This window comes from Adiantum capillus-veneris, chromosome 2 (assembly GCF_014529385.1).
Source record: "Adiantum capillus-veneris isolate H3 chromosome 2, ASM1452938v2, whole genome shotgun sequence".
In the NCBI taxonomy this organism is placed as follows: Eukaryota; Viridiplantae; Streptophyta; class Polypodiopsida; order Polypodiales; family Pteridaceae; genus Adiantum; species Adiantum capillus-veneris.
The window spans coordinates 8287838-8304789 of NC_140932.1; the positions used below are offsets into that span (position 1 = coordinate 8287838).

At 40.0% G+C, this 16952-nt stretch overlaps 1 pseudogene; it reads left to right on the top strand.

The window, feature by feature from the left end:
• The first annotated feature begins 201 nt into the window (after window positions 1–201).
• On the top strand, window positions 202–1396 carry LOC147462344 (putative protein S-acyltransferase 7 pseudogene; annotated as a pseudogene).
• Window positions 1397–16952: the final 15556 nt, after the last annotated feature.

Here is a 16952-nt window from a genome sequence, read left to right on the forward strand (position 1 = left end):
TGCATTCTTAGACGAAAAGTGGACTAGGAGATTCTGAGTACTCATGAGCATCATTCTTTTTGTCCAAGCTGATGGTGTTTTGGCATTTCTAGGTATCACTCTGAGTTTGGCTAGGAGACACTTGTGGAAATTATGTAAGAGCACTACGGTTTTGAAGCAGACAAAGCATCAATCTACTTATTTGTTTCTATTGTTCCGGTCATGATAGATGCTTGCTTCAAGCTTTGGGTAAGTCTAATTTTTTTTAGGTTTACCTAAAGGTCGCTCTCTCTCTCTCTCTCTCTCTCTCTCTCTCTCTCTCTCTCTCTCTCTCTCTCTCTCTCTCTCTCTCTCTCTCTCTCTCTCTCTCTCTCTCTCTCTCTCTCTCTCTCTCTCTCTCTCTCTCTCTCTCTCTCTCTCTCTCTCTCTCTCTCGCATTAGGCACCCATTGTATTAGTGCTCACACATACCCCACACAGGTTCAACTTAGTTATCGCTTGCATGTCTGAATTCTTAATGAAGTTTTCGGGTGTTGTTCGAAGGGAATCTCGTTAAGATGAATGCATGTAGCTGCTAGACAGGGCCTGATGCACGGGACATGGCCTCTTCGTGCAAAAATTCCCACTTTGGAGAGTTAGCAGGACAAGTTTCTGCTTGATGTTGGGAGAATGGATATGCAAACAAGATCACAGCAGACATTCAAAGGCTGCCCAGCCTTGCCAAAACTTCAATTGATGTTAAGCATGCCTATTGGACTTGGAAGGGTAGCAATAGGTTCCTATTGGGCAGAAGGATGATTTTTGGTCCTGATGTTGCATTTTTGCTATTGACTTTGGTTCTCATCCTAGTCCCTGTATTGGTGTTTGGTATTTTTGTTGGAAGGCACCTTGTGAAAGATTTTTCACACTTTGGTGGTATATCAATCCTGGTGGTTACATTAGCTTTTACATATGGTGTCTTAGTTTTTCTCTTGTTGACATCTGATAGGGACCCTGGTATAATTCCACGTAATAAATATCCACCTGAACCAAAGGAAGAATGCTACTCATCATCCAAGTGGAGTGGCGGGAAAACACCAAGGCGAAGGCTTTCGTGAACAAAGGATGCGATTGTGAATGGGATGGTTGTGAAAATCAAGTGTTGTGACACCTACATGCTATACAGGCCTCCCCGTTGCTCACATTGCTCTATCTACAATATTTGTGTCTATCACTTTGACCATCATTGCCCATGGGCTGGACAATGCATTGGACGAAAGACTTATGAAAACTTCCGCTATCGCTACGACAAGAAGGAAAATCCTTATGATCAAGGAGTTTTTCACAACATGAGAGACATTCTTTACTCGAGTTTTGGAATGTCCAAGATAGATTTTTGTGCACAAGTTGAAGCTTCAGACAAAACCAAACGAAGTTGATGATGCTTTTGACCATGGCGGTGAGAAAAGTTATAACAACATTGAGATTAGGGCGAAAGTCCCCTGGATGCCTACTGCTCTTGATGCTTTTGTTCAAGAAAGGAATGTTATTCATTAGACCTACGGGAGTTCTAGTAAAGAAATAAGGTACAGATATGAGAATGGTTTTATAAAAAGTCGGGATCATTCTTCCTACGGTTGCATGGAAGAAGGTGGTTCTCTCACTCATTCTATGGAGGCATTACCTGAAAGAGGCTTGGTTACTTGTTTGTATTGGTCACATTAGTGCTACTTGTATTTGACAGTCCCCTGGCTTTGATGAAGAGGAGGAAAATGATGAGCCTAAGAGAGCTTGGCACGATCTTCTACCCAATCATTGGTCTTGCGATTTATTGGTTAGTGGTTCTTTTCATATAAAGTCACATTTGTTGTGCTCTTTTCTTGCTATCGGTCTCTAGACTCTAGTTCTTTTGTTTAAAAAAAGTTATTTGGATCATTTATTCAATTTTCTCTTCAAGAGTTTTGGCTTTTATCCTTTGAATTATAATAACCCAGCTTGATTGCAAGCTTGGCTTAAAGTGAACCAGAAATGCTTTTAGCAAAAGCTTCAAATTTTGACTTAAAAACGAGGAGACTTTTAAGTTTGCCTTTATTTTATAGTTCTAATATTCTATTACATATTGTTTGCAAAAGTTAGAATGAATAGAAACGTTTGAGTTTGGTACATGACATGTGTGTGTGTGTGTGTCTGAGAGAGAGAGAGAGAGAGAGAGAGAGAGAGAGAGAGAGAGAGAGAGATTTTAATAAGAAAGAGATACATTTAGGGAAAAAATTATAAGTTAATACCTTTTGTAATGTGTTTTTATTTAATAAGTGAAGTTTTCCATGGTTGTTTATGATCATACCATTATTTTTTATTTAGAGAACAATCCATTTCATATGCGTGCCTCAAATCCCATGTGGGAAGCCTACTAAGTAGGTGGCTAGTATCATTTGTTTTGAGACTGAGATTTGTATCAGTTTACAAGGGAAATGATGTCCGTCTTTTGACATCATCTTTTGACAAATTACATTGAATCGATTGGTTTGTTATAATTTAGTATTCATTATATTTTTTGCTTTTCATGGTTTGTTCTCTTAACATCTATTGCAAATGAAAACACACTACAATCTACACTTCTATTCATTTGGACGTCAACATGTATTTTTGCAAAAGCATGTGCTTCTAAAATTGTTATGTTACTAACATACATAAAATAGCAGGTCATGACATTTCCGTACGAAATCCATATGAGGGGGGGTGGTCATTGCGAGAATGTACGTATCTTGTCCGTATGTAGGGGGGTAGGTTAGCATGTAAGATATCGTACATAGGGGGGTTTCTCTACTTTTGATGCACGCAGGTGACATCCCCGCATTACTAATAGTGAATCCCTCGGGGCAAAGTTGGGTCAAAAACATGCAGTTACAGCCATTGACAAGTTTGGATAGCCTGGTGAGGGTTAGGTGCAAGCATTCGGATCCTTTATCTGCCAAGGGAGCCTTGGGAAAGCATTGGGTGCTTGTACATGACAATTTAGAGAGATTTCTCACGAGTAATCTTGTCTAATTCAAGGGGCAAGTGACCCTACAGGTGCGAGAGCTCAAGGGCTACCCAGAAAAGTGATCGGTACGTGGATCGGAGCGCAAAACAAAGAATTTAGCGAGCTGCAATTTCTTGCCAAGTTTTGCAAACAGCTCTTAAGTGCATGAAAGTCTATGTTTACTTGGGATTTTTTTCGTGGAGACTTCTACTGTGGTTATGTTGCCAAAATCGGGTTAGAGTAAAGGAATTTCAGCCCGATTAAATTGGGATAGCTTGTAGAAGTTTATAGGTTTTTCTCAAGTATAATAAGGATAAAGAAATACCGAAAGGGGCAAAAGTCTTTGGGGCCAACAGGGTGTCGTTGTCTGCTTTGTAGCGCTGAAGCTGCCAGGCCATGGTTTGTCTTGAAGTGTTGAATTCCAATACTAGTCACAAGCTTATTTGTGAAGTTCCTTTGTGTCGTAAAGTTAAAGTGAAGTAATGATCGGGTGAAAGCCAAAGCCTACCGCCCCACAGGCCGGTTTCATGGTTCCATTGCCGGGACAGAATCACTTTTTCCTCATGAAGTGAGCCTTGATTGGTCTTTGAGCAAAGACACAAACCACATGAACTTGGAATTACACTATGACTGACAGGACAGATGACACCAAGGAAGAGAGTTCCTCATCACAGGACAGACAGGAAATTCCACATGTTCCTACATAACCTTTGCAACATTTGCCCCGCCAAAAGTGGTCAAATTAGGGCTGATTTTCTGTTGCATTTTTAGGGTTTTCAAGTATGAACCAAGATGAGATAGGGAGAGGTCTCACGGTGGCAGAATAGCCACTAGATCTTCTGCGGGAGTGATGTGGGTCTGTTGAGTGGCACGCTGCTCGCCGATTCTCTAAGGGGATTGCTTGGATTCTTTGACACATTGGTAAATCATCTTGAAATTTGAGCTTACTTGGTCGTGGGTAGTACGCTACAGTGTTGTGGAATTATGCTCGTTTGCATAGGCAAGAGCCTCTTGCACATGTAAAAGTTAAGGGAGAGGTTGCAAAATGCTATATGGTGAAGTTCAAGAGCTATCCACCTATGGATACAAAGTGGATGGAAGAGCATGAACTGTCAGAGTCACCAAATGTATTGCAGCTTTACCTTGAGGCCTTTGGGTTTCAGCCTATGTATGTCCCAACCCAACGTCTACAAAGGAGGGGTAATGATAGAACTAGCACATCAAATGTACTCATGGATTCACTGCAATAGCAATGTACATTGCTTGACAAAGTATGGTCTCATCAAGTCATTTGTACACATGTTTTGACAATATTTCTTGCAGATACATGCGATGATAAAAGGATGCTTAGCACACTAAATCATCTATGACATGTATATATGGAAAGCAATCGAGGATGTTTGTGATTTTAAGAGGGCGGTATGTCACAAGGATGTGACAATTGCTAACTTGACTTGCTGGTTTTTTCAATGATTTTTGTTTAATTTTTGGAACCCCCTTTTTGAAGTTGCAAATGACCGGACATTGTATGGCCAGTGTGAAACAACCGACGATCGAGAGTTTCACCCGCAGTCGAGAAGGGTAGGTCACCACGAGGTGGTTGGACCAATCGGCACTGGAATCTGAGCAATAAAAGGGTGTCTAGGCTCAGTTCAAAGTCATTTAGGCCCCTCCCTACACTTATAAGTTGGTGGGTACTAGGGAAGTAACTCAAAAGAGGCAAACTGGACAGATGGCGACTCTTGAGAAGCTTTCCCAGTCTGCATGAAGAGGGGGCACCCATTTCAAGAGAGGGGGCTGATTTCAACCCATAAGAGAGTGCTACAGTGTGTGTGAGTAGTGGGTGCAGGTGCTCACAGCTTTAATGGAAAGCTTGCCTTCTCCCTTGCTCTTATGTAGCACGACGATTTGCTCTCGCGCATCTCTCTCTCCCCTTTGCACATATGGTAATGCCCCACTAGTTGGGCTTCTCAGATGACCATGTACAGTTCTGGGGTTTTTTTGCACCTTTTATTAAGGCAAGAGCCTTCTGTATGTGAACCCAATTAGTTAATTGCTAATCCCCTTCAAGTATGCACAGTTCCATCACGAAGGAATGCAAGAACGGGGAGTTTTCTCGCGTGAAAACTCGTCCAATTTATACGGGAACTGTCTCATTACGTGCGGGAGCACCTGAGACACACGAGAATTACAGCATGCTGTGGCTTTTTGTAGTTTTAGGGCCAGAGGAGCCTCGAAAAGGCCTTGGGATGCCTGTACAGGGCAGTAAGCACCTAACAGTGGCAAAACAAAAAATTATAGCATGCTGAAATTGACCTGCAGCTCATTGGAAAGCTTCCATACCGCAAGGGAAAGTGTCCTTGACATGTACTTTTGACCAACATGGATTTTTTCACCATTATGCTGGCAAAATTGGGTTAAAAACTTGCAAAACAACCATGGACAGGTTTGGATAGCTTGGTGAGGGTTAGGTGCAAGCATTCGGATCGTTTATTTGCTAGGGGAGCTTTGGGAAAGCAATGGGTGCTTGAATAGGACAATTTAAAGAGATTTCTCGCGAGAGAAATCTTGTCTAATTCAAGGGGCAAGTGACCCTACAGGTACGAGAGCTTGAGGGCTACCCAGAAAAGTGATTGGCACGCGGATCGGAGTGCAAAATAGAGAATTTAGTGAGCTGCAATTTCGTGCGTAAGGTTTTGCAAAGAGCTCTAAAGTGCATGGAAAGTCTATCTTTACTTGGGATTTTGTCCATGGAGACTTCTACTGTGGTTATGTTACCAAAATCGGGTTAGAGTAAAGGAATTTCATCCCAATGAAAGTGGGACAGCTTGTAGAAGATTACAGTTTTTCTCAAGTATAATAAGGATTAAAAAATATCGAAAGGGGTGCAAGTCTTTGGGGCCAACAAGGTATCGTCTACTTGGTAGCACTACCATGGTTTGTCTTGAAGTGTTGAATTCTAGTCACAAGCTTATTCGTGAACTTCCTGTGTGGCATAAAGTTAAATTAAAGTAATCATCGGGTGAAAGCCAAAGCCTACCACCCCACGGGCCGATTTCAATGTCCGTCTTGTGACAGTAATTATAGTGTCGTACGTGAATAGATCATGGACTATGAGATTGTAAGAAATCCTTTTCAGTTTGTCTTTGAAGATAAAGAGGATGAGTAGGTATACATATTGAATGCATTACAAGAAGATTGTTGGAATATCAAGAGCAATAAGAGTGTTGGTATGAAGAGGTTGGACACAACGAATAATGATATAGGGCCCTCAAAGCGTGTTTGTAGAAGTGCATGTGGTCCCACGGAATCAAAAGAATTGGACGCAAGGGAAGAGCCGGATCAAAGAAGCATGCATAAATCTAGTGGTGGAGAAAACATGTGCAAAAGTGTTCTAGTGAAACAGGGCACACTCAAACTTTAGGAGCTCCAATGTGAAAGGACTCAAAATAAGCTAAGGGAGAGGACTCCACCCAAAGACGATAGGTTTTCGCTTGTCATAGAGGATATCAATGATAAGTCATTGATTAGAGTACGATGCAATGAATGTGGGAATGCGTATGGATAAGGAGTGTCATGTGCCAAGCAATCTGCATATATACTCATGTCTCTCAAATTTCATGCGGTTTCACATTCTAGAAGGTCAAGCACATGAAAAACTGTATCTATCTAATCGAAGATAATGCATTTGGCACTTGTGGTGCTCATGTAATTACTACAAAAGGCAAAGAAGATGGTTGTGATCATGCAGTCACAATCTTGGTAGCCATTAAAGAGTTGCAATAATGTATTAGGACTTATTATGAATTATTGCCTTTGGAGATGTGAATGCTTGCACAAAAACATTGCAACATGATACTGTGACAATTTGATGTATCGTACATTCCAAGGGTGTTGGAGGAAGTTCACTTATATGGTCGTCCTTCAATGGATGAGAAAGAATCAGATCATTATGGAAAGTTACTTTTACGCATGTGCATTAACATGGGTGTGCTCATTGCCAATGGTGTATCTTGATGGAGTGGAATCGATGGATTTACATGTAGAAAATACAATGGGATTATTGTGATTGACTATATGCTACTCTTCGAAACCATCATGTATTTCATACCATCGGACCTTATGTATTGACCTTACATGTAGAGAAACAACCAAGCATGATAATCTTAGCCAAAGAAAAGATAAGTTATCTCTTTGTATGGATTTCAAACGAGCATTAATGTATATTGAAATGGTTGAGAAAAATTTATGGATGACAAAGCTTTACTATAACACACCATTGGAAACTAAATGGAAAGCTTTGAAGAAAGTTATTTGTTTGTGTGCCAAAGAATTCTTTGCCATAAAGCATGTCCATGGTATCAACAAAGATAGATCACACAAAAGGTGATTTGATAAAGAATGTCAAGATTCTCAAAACTTTTTGATAAAGCTACATGCAACTATGGACATAGACAACTGGGTGGAAGCACGTTAACGTGTCATTCTTTATCTTGTAAGCATAAGGGGAGTGATGTCCTTCAAGTGTGTGGGCGTCCATCATGAACTGTCACAAAATAATTTTAAACAATTGAACCAAAGTTCAAATGAGCTTGAAAATTTACGCTAAGACATTACTTCAAAGTAGTGGTGGAGTCATGAGATGCATGGAGGGAAGCAGGGCACAGGGTCCACAGGCAGGAGAGAGGGGTGGACACGATTGCGAGCTACAAGCCATCCCTCAGTCACAACTCACTAGGCTCTCTAGGTGGAGAAAATCTTGGCACATCAACTAACGATGACTCTCTTGACACTCCACAAAGAAGGAAGTCAAGAACAAAAGCTTTTGCTGCTTCTCCTCCTGCTCGCAAAAGGGTGAAGTTGTCTGAATCCCAAGGATCCTCAATTTCAATGAGCATTCATGCATGGAAGAGGAAGAAAGACTCAGGTACTCTCTCTCTCTCTCTCTCTCTCTCTCTCTCTCTCTCTCTCTCTCTCTCTCTCTCTCTCTCTCTCTCTCTCTCTCTCTCTCTCTCTCTCTCTCTCTCTCTCACTGAATGACACCAACTACATGTCACATGCAATGGAATTGGCCTATTAACTTTGAGAGTAGCGTAAATTAGAGAGAGTACTTTTGGGAAATTACTTTGAGAGAATAGTGGGTGAACTTAAGTGATGGTAGCAACATAAACATAGCATTTAGTTAACTTGGCATGAACAATACTTTTGCAAGAGAGAGAGTTTAGAACATGACAACAGTTGAGGACTAGATTTATGTGGAGCCAGTCCCCCCTCCAATAGGCATTTGTATTATAGTTTCTCCAATCAAGAGAAACTTGTTACAATACAGTCTTTGTGTTCCTTGTGACCTAGGTGATGCAATGAAGATGTAAAGCTTCATGCATCATGATCATAACATAAAATTTGTGGAAAGAATTAACTATCTCAAGCCTCAATCCCAAGACCTCAAACACCTTCGAAGGTGGAGAGAGCTAGCAGGGAATGGGGGTACGGAAGAGGAAGAAGAAACATTTCATAGGAGAAATAATTATCTCTTAAGAAAATACACAAGAAACTGGAAAATTCAACTTTTGACTTGGAAAGTTGAGCTTGTGGAAAATGATGGATGTCGTAACGAGCTTTATTGCCGATCGATGACCAATTTTGTTACTCAAAAAAAATGTTGTTTATATGCAAACTACATGAAATCACTCATAAAGGTGAAAATTCATTTGACAAAGACATGGGCTTAAACACATTCCAATGTTTAAATTGATTATGATCTCTATCTTTTTGTCTCAACAAGACTTATGGATACCAATGTTTTAGCAGATAAACAACTAACTTCCACTTTTGTTCTTGATACTTCTATTATCTTTATTATTAGCTATATTATTGTCTACATTATGAAATATTTACTACCCAAATATTTTTTAGCAATTATCTTAATTATTATCTACATTATGGAGTATTTACCACCATTACTACCCACTTTTTTCAGCAATTAGTACATCGACTGCAACAAAATTTGGCACTAGACACATACAATTGGAAAGCACTCTCATGCATGTAGATAGGAGTGAATCCAAGCAGCATGAAAAAGAAGAAAAACAAGAAAATTGGTCACAAAGCCTTTTCTTTTGAATATTTTGATGGTACCAAAGAAGATGGTAGAGAACGTGTATGGATTAGCCAATTTGATGATATATTTTCATGACAATCTTTTTTTGTTGATCGTGTTGCTATTGCCCCCACATTCTTGTGCTTTCATCTTGCCTTCCATCCAACAACACCTTTCTTTGGTGTAACTTTGGCTCGTATCTTCAACTGATTCTCGGTGGTTCGAGTTGCTTCACACCCTTGAGTCCTCACCAACTTCTTATCTTCAACATCTCTTTCCACTTTTGCGAAAGTCACAAGTGGTCTAGAAAATTTGAATTGTTGAGAGTGGTTCTTGAATAATATAATGGTATGAGATGTCTCTATTGGTTGAGTTGTAATGGTGAGTGGGATGTTAGAAAATGGTACGAGATTCCAATTTTTTGATAACCACCCATGACAGTGATGGCTAGGGCACTCTTATGTTGATCCTTGGTCATACTAGGAGACTGATCCTATTGTGGGCTCACCCAAAACTAGTTGGATATAACCAACATGCACACCCAGGTTTCCCCTCTCTATACATGAACTTGGGAACCTAATGGACTCTAGTTTTTGCAAGGTTCTTGGTAAGGTTGTGGCTCACCTGCAAGCAGTGAAACACTAGGTTTAAGTTCTTTAAGCTATCTTCTACAAGATCCTCAATGATGACTAGGAGAAGTAGTTTGTGAAGCATTTCTTAGTAGAAAGTAAGCTATTGAGACTTCCCACCCTTTTTTTCTTGCCACATGGTACTCCTTTTGTGTAGGGTTTTTCTCTTTAGGAGTCTCCCACTACAAGGAGAGCTAATCCAATTGAGGTTAAACCTTCTCCTCTTAACTCGGGTTTGAGTTAAGGTCAGCTTCAGAGATCAAAGAAAGAGAGAAATTTTGTTCTTTAACCTCTAGAGTATGTGGATAGTTTATGCTTCCATTCGAGGTGTGCATTTTTTAGGTGAGGTAGTGGCAGTTTTCTTTGAAATCATCGTATCTAGGTCTTTGCGCACCAGTTCTATGAGCTAATTAGCATGCTATGGAAACTTGACAATTGTTAGGTCTTCGTCAAAGGGCTCTTATTTTTTAGTGATTTCCCTTTGATCCTTCCTTATTTTTGTTCCGCTAGGAGAGGTAGAAAGCCCTTAGGCAATGGGTTCTTTTTGTTCCATGATGATCATCTTACACTTTGTGACTCTGCCTGGTGTGATTATGGAAAACTCATCAAGCTCTAGGTTGATTTGAACCCTTCACAATAGTTTTGTGACTTACTAAGTATGTCGTGGAAACTTGTCAAATGTTAGGTCTTTGTGGAAGGTTTTTGATTTTATAATGGTTTTACTTCAAGTCTTCCATATTTTTGTTCCACTAGGAGGACTGGCAAGCCCTAAGGTAGTGGGTTCTCTTCTTTCCATGCTTCTCAGCTTACGCTTTGTGACTCTACCTAATGTGACTATGGAGATCCCATCTAGCTCTAGGGCAACTCAAACCCTAGCCAATTGGACATACTAGTGTGCAGTTGGTAACCAACCTTGAGGAAGTGTCCTCTTATCAAACACATGTTCACCCAACTGTGAGGCTTTTGAGCGGTATCTCCAAGCCATCAAATTTGCATAGCTTTCCTTGTTTCTTAAGATATGATCTATTGAGACTATCGTTCTTTCCAATCCCTACAATTTAATGAACCTCCCATTTTTTTACTACAAAGTTGTTAGGAGAATTCACAAGTGCGAGTTTTTCTAGTACCTAGATGCAACTAGGAGGAGATGGTACTCGACATTTGGAGAGATTGTGATAGTATCTTTCATGCCATCCTTTCCTTGATTTTCAGCTTCATGATTTTCAAGATTTCTAGTCTTATAAGACCCTGTTGCATGATGATTCTTAGCTTGAAGTCCTCCTCCTCGTTTTTCTTTTGTCTTCGAAGTTTCTCTAGGAGTTGGTGCCATTTCTTGCAAATCATTTAAGTAGACATCCGACTGTTAATGGCAAGGCTAAGATGCCACCTAATAGAATATTTTGAGGCACCTTGTAATTTTGCCATTAATTTATGATATCATCTAATGTTAGTTTGTCCAATTGACTTGTATAATTTTTATTATTACAGATATAATTATGAGATATATGCCATTGAGTCCAAGCTTGTATTTCTAGATTGTATCTATCACTTTTGATGTCAATTACTTTGCCAACTTTTGAGTCACCTATGGCCAAGGACCAAATCCTAAACTTTGACCAAAGTATAAAGGTCACTTTTGTAACCTGTTTTCTTGAGTTAATTAATGAGAAGATATTTAAAGAGTATATGACACTATGTCTATGTATTTGTATGTGATATATCATGATACTAGACTTGGGGACCTAAATTAGACTTTTTCACCAAGTGTTGGGTGCATAGAGTGTATATGCATGCTTAGTGTAGCCCAAAAGTGAAGTCAAAAACAAATTTGGACAAATTCATGATAAAAAAAGACCAAGATATAAACTCAAGCAATCTGGAAAATTGAAAACTGGGATTTTGGACATTTTAATGTGATCCAAACTTTGCATGGATATTATACTTGACATTGCAAACAAACGTGTCATGTGATAACACTCATAGAAGTTCTAGCACTCCATGGAAATATTAACTTATTGTTCATGAGGGGTTATCTAACTTGACAACGTTGTAGATTTACTTGAGTACTTTCTAGATCTTCAAGATTGGGTCAAAAATACCCACCAAAAGTCAAGTTATAGACAAAGTTAATTTATAGATAAAAAAGAGCCTTTTGTAGATTTTAGACTTTGAACTAAGGAATTATTGTCCAAAAAAAGGTCCAATAGAGAGTATAAATATAGAACTTCAATACTACTAACTTAATTTTTCATTACATATGTGAAACATTGTTGGAGGTAGTGATGCTTGGAAGCAGATTGAACTAGGAAACTACTATGGATTGACATGCACTTGGTAGTCAAACAAACTAAATTAGCCTTAAAACTTACTGGTAAATTGAAAATCTATGAACCTTGGATCATACTATATACTAGGACACCTAGAATCAAGTAAAGATTTAAAGAGTTGGGGATCAACAAAAGAGAGTGTCAAACAAGAAGATAGATTATCAACAATCTTTAAAGAAGACTTTCAGCTATTCCCAAACACCAGTTTTGAAATGGCCTTCCAATCAACTAACTCTGAATCTTAGATGAATGCTAGCTACTTGAGTTTCCTTTGGTTCTACACGATGAATGAGCATGGGGATCCCATTTAAATAGACCTATTGGATGAGTATTAGGTCAGAATTGATTACCTTGACATCAAGTTTCAAGAAATATGGCACATGTCAACCAATGCACTTGAGAAAAAAAACTCCACCTTCACCAATTTTCTCTTCAAAACCACAATTTTCAAACTATTTATACCCCATAAAACATGTAGGCGTCCAAAACTTTCTCTACACCAAATTGTCTACAAGTTGCCATGTCATATACATTACAGGAAACATGATGTATCTTCTAGACCACAAATCCAAAAGCGATGCTTTAAATCTTGAAAAATTATCTCCAGTTTCTATAACAAAGGTGTTCAAAATTACCAAATTCCAAATTTCACAAAACTATGTGCAGCATAGCACGCTACATGTAGAGAAGGCTAGTCAAGGGTTAAAACTAGCATCAAAAAGCTAAGGGATGCACCACGATCAAAAACATAAGAATTTCCAATATAAGCCACCCGAATTTCTTATCTCACTTCTATACAAGTTAAAGAGCCCTCTTACGGGCACATTTGGTAACTCATAAGCTAGCACTTCATAGGCAACTTTCATGGTATGTACATGTACCTGACAGACCAAGCTAACCCCCCCCCCCCCCCCCCCCCCCCCCCCCCCCCCCCAAAAAAAGAAAACAAGAGCATACACACTATTATGGCATCTCCATATCTCCAATATGTATAAAAAAAGGGGTCTTCACAATATACCTAACAACACCAAAGTATCATAGATTGGGTAGAAACCTTGGGTTCATGCTTCATACATTGCACCACATACATTGCCCCCAACTAAAAAAATATCTTGTTCTACGCACAATGGAATCACACTCACCATTACAAGCACAAGCGCATATTCTTGAGTGCTTACCACCTCCATTTGGCTTGGCTCTCATTCGCTACGATATGGGATAGGGCATTGGGGCACCAGTAAGGAGTCTCATCGACTATGCACTAAATGACCCCAACAAGTTCATGAGTCTGAGTATCACACCCTAATGAGTGCTCAACTTTGAATCACAATAGAGTTGCTTTCACTGCATTTTTATCCATAAACTCTCTCTAAACACATTCCTTTCCCAACCACAATGTGGACTCTCAATTCAAAAGTTCATTTCCATAATTCTTTATAAGCTCATCACTCCCCACATGATATGTTTCTTTTGGTCCCATACGCCACATTTGACTTTTGAGGATGATAATTCTCTCTCTCTCTCTCTCTCTCTCTCTCTCTCTCTCTCTCTCTCTCTCTCTCTCTCTCTCTCTCTCTCTCTCTCTCTCTAAACAGTGAATTAGGCTTTTTTTAATTTGGTTTTTCTCTCATTCGCTCAAGACACAGTGTTGCATCGAGGAGGAGTCGCATCAACAAGTTTTTGAATTGGAGAATCACTCTCTACTTGAGTGCTCTTCTTTTGATCACATTAGGGATTTCTTTCCCCATTAGACATGGTGCACACAAGATAATTAAGCATAATCAAGATGGGTTATATTACACAGAATCCTTCATCGCTAAATTAGAGAGAGAGAAAGAGAGAGAGAGAGAGAGAGAGAGAGAGAGAGAGCACCCTCAACAATTCATTTCTCTTACATCATATGCACACATTTTACAATGCATAGGCTTATCTTATAGATAGCTACTCCTCCTCTTTACATGTGTTGTGGCCATGTGGCACTATGCTCTTACATATAGTCACTCCTCCTCTTACATGTGTTGTGGCCATGTGGCACTATGCTCTCCCTACACACTTCCCTCTCCCAACCACGACATGGACTTCCCTCAATTGTGATGCTCCTTTCCATAACTCTTGAGCATTGAGAGTCAGTAATCAGCTCCACAAACCCCACGTGATATGTTTCTTTTGCTCCCATAGGTCATATTTGACTTTAAGAATAACAATGAAAAATCTCTCTCTCTCTCTCTCTCTCTCTCTCTCTCTCTCAGGTGCAAAATAACGCTCATTTGGAGTTACAATTATATTTACTTTGATATTGCTAGTTTGATATGCGAAACATGGTAACATTGTAGCTAATAGCAAGATCTCGTTAGAGGTTTTGAGTTTGGCAATATATTGCCTTTACATATTAATGCCCAATTTCTTCATGCGTGCAGTTTAGTACGTCATAAATGTGTCCAAAATTCTCCGAGGTATGCATGTTTTGATGCTTTTGACATTTTCTATGGTTATGTGAATGCAAATAGTCAATGTGTATCAAGAATCTGCATAACTAGTGGTGGCAACATTGAGCCCGGCTATAGAAACAATGAGGATTGATCTTAGAACAAACAAAAAGTGACTCTTTTGTGCCTAATTCCATGTTCAAAATATTTGCTCATGCCCTTAAGGCTTATGGATAGCATTTGGAAACCTCCGAATTAGTAATCGCCACAGGTTGAGAGAGAGAGAGAGAGAGAGAGAGAGAGAGAGAGAGAGAGATAGATGTCATTATCGTCCTCGAAGGTCAAATATGACCCATAGGACCAAAACATGCGTACAAAGGGTATCTCCTCTCATCAAGGAGAGGGTAATGGTTGTTACATTAGCATGTGCGACCAAAAAAAAAGGGGTCGGTAGGGCTAGGGTAAGATCTAGTGGATAGGTGGGACAACCTTAGGATGCAATACAAAATAAAGTAGGGTAAATGGGAACTATGGGGCTAGGGGGTGGTATCCGGCGGTGTGATAGGAGGCTTGGGAGACCGAAACTCCTGTATGAGAGCCTTTCCTCCGTGATATACCGCCCACTTCCCTTGGGCTCTTGCTGCATGTACTTTTTTGAGTTTGCTACCTTTGTGTTTTAGTTGTGTCGTGGTGAGCTCCTCGGCAATCCAAAAGCTGGTGCCTTTGAGGAGGCGCGATTGTTGGAGTAGCCGGAGTCGTCCTTCTTTGTTCTCAAACTCGAGGATGGTATGTCCGCTTGGTGTATTTTTGTGGTTGAGCTTGTTGGTGATGCTTTCGATCATGTCGTAGTCCACATGGATTGGCTTGAGGGTTTCGTTGAGGAAGTGGATGCGTTCAGAGAAATCGTCTTCACACTTGTCCCATGCTTGGGGTAGGCCCCCAATGCGAACCTTGAGTGTGTTTGCTTCTTTAAGGTGTCGTTCTCGGAGCTCTGCCTTCACACATGTTTCGACCTTGGTCAATGCCACTGTGTGAGCTTGGGTAACCTTGGCCTCAACTTCCTTCACTTTTCTAGTGGCGAGCCCAACCATGGTGTCGAAACGCCCCTCAAGCACACTGAGACGTGCTTTGAGGTCACGGTTTTCTTCCATCACCCTGTCAAGGGTTGCCTGGAGTTGCCCGATGCGATCCGCTTTGCTCGGTGCCGCAAGGACGGTGGCAAAGCTCGGGCAGGGTCGCCGCGGTGTCAAAAACTTTGAGTTACTACTTAGCTTGTCTGGTTCTGCAGACATACCTTGGACAATGTAGCGGGTTGCTGGAACAGTGGCACGAGGGAGACTCTATCTCGTTCACAATAGAGAGAGAGAGAGAGAGAGAGAGAGAGAGAGAGAGAGAGAGAGAGAGAGAGAGAGAGAGAGAGAGAGAGAGAGAGAGAGAGGAAGAAGAAGAAGTGTTGGGGAAGTTTCCCTTGTGGAAAAGAGGCTGCATTTTCCTTCAACATTCACCATCATGAGTGGTTTCTGCAAGTGAGATTTGAAAACTCCCTCCTATTTTCCTCCTTGACTGTAGCTACTCAACCTTGCCTACATGTCACCTTCTCAATATTAATCAAAAGGAAAAATTACCAAAATACCCCTCACATTTCAAAAATTCCCGAAACACCCCCTAATAGTTTGTCACAAGTTTCCAAAATACCCTTCAATTTTTCCAAATTCCTATCAATACAAGATGCTAAAACTAGAATTTGAGTCTATTATGTAGGTTTTGGAGATGAATTGATTCACTATTTTTAGACATAATTACAAGGTAATCTTTGATAGTTTACATGCTAAGCTCTCAAAAGCGGATATTAATTGTCAGAAAGGAATAAAGATTATAAAATATTGAACAATTCAACCAAAATGGATACAAGGATATTTTGGTAATTTTTTAAATTTGAGGGGTATTTTGGGAATTTCCACAAATTAGAGGGGTATTTTGGTAATTTTTCCTATTCAAAGACATGTGTAATTGTTGTCTTTAATCATCTTGCATAGCGGCCAAATTCCTACGAACACGGTACATGGGAGACATGATACACAATTGAATAGCTAAGTGCAAGGCAATCATTACCTGCATCCCATGTAAGTTGCTTCTGCATGCAGCAAATTTAACAAAATCTACGTTGAGCTTTCCCTTGTTCACAAATTGGACATTATGATCATGCTAATTTGCTTTGATGTACCTAACCACTAGCATTGTTGACAAGCCCATGGCGCCCACCGATGTAGCATCAAAGTATGGTTCATCCAAGTTGCATTCAAACTGCCTTGATTTTACCCATCATTAATCTTCAGAGACAAAAGGGACGGAAGTAGATGCTCAATGGCTATAAACAAGCTATAAAGGTTAAGAATTTGCTAATGGAATCTTTGTAAGCAAGGTAAGGGTGAACCAAAAAGATGCAAGTCAAGGCATCAAAACACACCTACTTAATTTCAATAGCATAAGT